The 3,472-nt window shown below is 49.3% G+C and overlaps 1 pseudogene; it reads right to left on the bottom strand.

Moving 5' to 3' along the window:
• Positions 1–1,557: 1,557 nt before the first annotated feature.
• LOC146723480 (small subunit ribosomal RNA) lies at positions 1,558–3,472 on the bottom strand (annotated as a pseudogene; the record flags this gene model as incomplete).

The following is a 3,472-nucleotide window of genomic DNA, read 5'->3' on the forward strand; positions in this document are numbered from 1 at the left end:
TGAAAAGGGGGCGTTTGGGGCCCCAAAGGCCCCAATCTTCGCTTTACCCAATGGACTCCCCCGCGCGTTCCGTGGGGTTTTTGTTTTAGCCTTAGATGGGGTTTACCACCCCTTAGAGCGCACTCTCAAAAACCCACTCTAAAGGGGAAATCCTCCGAGGGGCGCACCGGTCCTACGGGCCTGGCACCCTCTACGGGGAAGTGGCCCCATTTAGATGGGCTTGGACGCGACCGGCACCTCGGATAAGCGGATCCTCCCAAACACCACTTTCCCTGCGGGGAACCGCGGGGTTCTGCTGGGCTTTTCCTGTTCCTCGGCTACTAAGGGAAATCCTGGGTTTGTTTTTTTTCCTCCCCTTAATAATATGCTTAAATTCAGGGGGTAATTTTGCCTGCTCTGATTTGCGCATAGTGATTTTCTAGCCCCCCCCCCCCCCCCCCCCCCCCCCCCCCCCCCCCCCCCCCCCCCCCCCCCCCCCCCCCCCCCCCCCCCCCCCCCCCCCCCCCCCCCCCCCCCCCCCCCCCCCCCCCCCCCCCCCCCCCCCCCCCCCCCCCCCCCCCCCCCCCCCCCCCCCCCCCCCCCCCCCCCCCCCCCCCCCCACCCCCCCCCCCCCCCCCCCCCCCCCCCCCCCCCCCCCCCCCCCCCCCCCCCAAAAAAAAAAAAAAAAAAAAAAAAAAAAAAAAAAAAAAAAAAAAAAAAAAAAAAAAAAAAAAAAAAAAAAAAAAAAAAAAAAAAAAAAAAAAAAAAAAAAAAAAAAAAAAAAAAAAAAAAAAAAAAAAAAAAAAAAAAAAAAAAAAAAAAAAAAAAAAAAAAAAAAAGTTCGGGGAAATTTTTGGGTTTGCGAAAAACGCGCTTCTCGTTAAAAACCATGTGGGCTCTTTTTCCCCGGACAAGAGAGAGAAAAACGGGGGGCTTTCGTCACCTGTCCGGCGCGTTCAACCGGCGGATCGCCCCTCCCGCCAGGAAAGGGTAGGGGGAAAAAGATAGAGTTTTGTTTCCGTTTGGGGCGTTTCTCCCCACGGGGAGCCGGGGCGGAAACTCTTTGAAAAACCGTCGGGCCGACACGTTTTCAGATTGGTCGAAATATCATCGATCCCCTTTTCTGTGTTTTATATATATTAAAAATATAGGGGGTTTTTCGCTCGGGACTCGGGTCGCACCCGTGTTTTCGGCACGCTGACCGCTGCCCCGGAAAGGGGAGGGCCGGTTTACAACTCGTGGGTGCTCACACACCGTGGCGGGCATAGGGTTACCCCGGGTTTGCGCTCAACGCCAATCGACGCTCTTGGTGTGTGGCCAGAAGGCAACAACACTGATCGCGAAGCGTCTGCTCCGAAATTTTCGTCGAACACCGCTGGGCGCGCTGTTGGCTTGCCGATATTTTTGGTCAGAGAGGGGGAAAGGCGTCCCTCGTTATACAAAACACAAACCCAAAAATTCCTTTTAATCCTTTTTTTCTTTTTCTCTGAGGCGCCTTTTCACGCGCCATTCAGTCGCCCACTGCTGCGACGCGCGCTCCCCAAAAGAGAGGACTCCGACGCAGACGGGCCCCGACGTTAATGATCTTTCCCAGTTCACCTCGGAAACCTTGTTTCACTTTTCTTTCCCCTAAAAGACAATTTGGCATCTTCCGGCAAAATCGGGAATCCGAACATTGCCGCCCCATCCGAAGACCTCACTAAATCATTCAAACGGTATAGCGACCGGGGTGTACAAAGGGGAGGACTAATCAAAGCGAGTTATGATCGCCTTACTGGGGAATTCCTCGTTCATGGGGAACAATTGCAAGCCCCAATCCCTAGCACGAAGGAGGTTCAGGGTTACCCGGGGCCTTTCGGCCAGGGAACACACGCTGATTCCTTCAGGTAGCGCCGTGCGGCCCAGAACATCTAAGGGCCCTCACAGACCTGTATTGCTCAAATCTCGTGCGGCTAGAAGCCGCCTGTCCCTCTAAGAAGATTTGTTTGTACGTTGGTAGTAAAAAAACCCGCCAGCCGAAGCCGGGGGCCTTCGCGATACCATAAGGTACGCCTATTTAGCAGGCTAGAGTCTCGTTCGTTATCGGAATTAACCAGACAAATCGCTCCACCAACTAAGAACGGCCATGCACCACCACCCACCGAATCAAGAAAGAGCTATCAATCTGTCAATCCTTCCGGTGTCTGGGCCTGGTGAGGTTTCCCGTGTTGAGTCAAATTAAGCCGCAGGCTCCACTCCTGGTGGTGCCCTTCCGTCAATTCCTTTAAGTTTCAGCTTTGCAACCATACTTCCCCCGGAACCCAAAAGCTTTGGTTCCCGGAAGCTGCCCGCCGAGTCATCGGAGGAACTTCGGCGGATCGCTAGCTGGCATCGTTTATGGTTAGAACTAGGGCGGTATCTGATCGCCTTCGAACCTCTAACTTTCGTTCTTGATTAATGAATGAGGGAGAGGAATGAGAGCGTTGCGGAAGTGAGTGAGATAGCGTGTATGAGAGTAATTGGTGCGAGACTCCGTAAATTCCTGTTTAGCGGAGACGAACAAAATTTCAAAGAGTGCGAGTGAGAAAATACTGGAATTGTTGGGAGAATATGAGGAACAGATGATGAAAATGTTTTGTGCAAAAAATGAGAGAATCAGGGGAAAACTGGATGAGTGTATGCGTCGAGCGAGTCGGGATTTAGCCTACGGCTGAAGTGGAATGAGCTATGCGACGTGAGTGCGAAAATGTTGAAAAGAGCGTGATGAAAAGGTACAGGAAGTGAATGTGAAAACGAGTGAAAACGAAAGAGAAGAGTTTATGCGGTAATAGTGAGAGCGGATATGCAAGTGCGAGTGTGACAGTGAGGAAGTAAAGGGGAGAGAATGTGAAGCATGTGAGCAGTCACTGATGTGCGTGTGAAAGCGGTGAGGAAAGTGAGGAATGGAGGTGTAGCGATTGAGACGATGAGCGAGAGTAGAGTTGAAAAGAATAAAGAGTGTGGTCAGTTTAAGAATGCTGGCCTAAAGGTTAAGCTGCCTCGCAAGATAGGCCCAAAGATAATCTTGTACGATGTGCCGAATGATATGGCGAGTGAACCCATACAGCACCGATAGATTGCAAAAACATTACAACAATCTTTCACCGCAATATGCAATATTGCAAATTCACTGCAAAATGTTGCTACATCATTGCTGTGAATTGCAGCAATGTTAAAATGTCCGCTTTTTGAAGATTGCAACAAAATATTACAACAATATTGCAATATGTTATGAGTTTGCAATAATGGCATTGTTATTGCAACATAAACTAATGTTGCATATACGGTATATAAATGTAAATAAATCATTAATGAAAATACGTTGTAGTTAATTTATATATATGACAATATTATAATTATAGAATTTGGATTACATGCAATATTTCCGAAATATTAATGTCTGTTGCTACAAGTGTGCTGGAATTTTGTGCACTTAATTCTCTGCAATGTCTTTTAAGTTCATTCAATTAACACA

The sequence above is a fragment of the Nylanderia fulva genome, unplaced genomic scaffold (assembly GCF_048542155.1).
Source record: "Nylanderia fulva isolate GAGA-0341 unplaced genomic scaffold, ASM4854215v1 Scaffold1936, whole genome shotgun sequence".
Taxonomy (NCBI): Eukaryota; Metazoa; Arthropoda; class Insecta; order Hymenoptera; family Formicidae; genus Nylanderia; species Nylanderia fulva.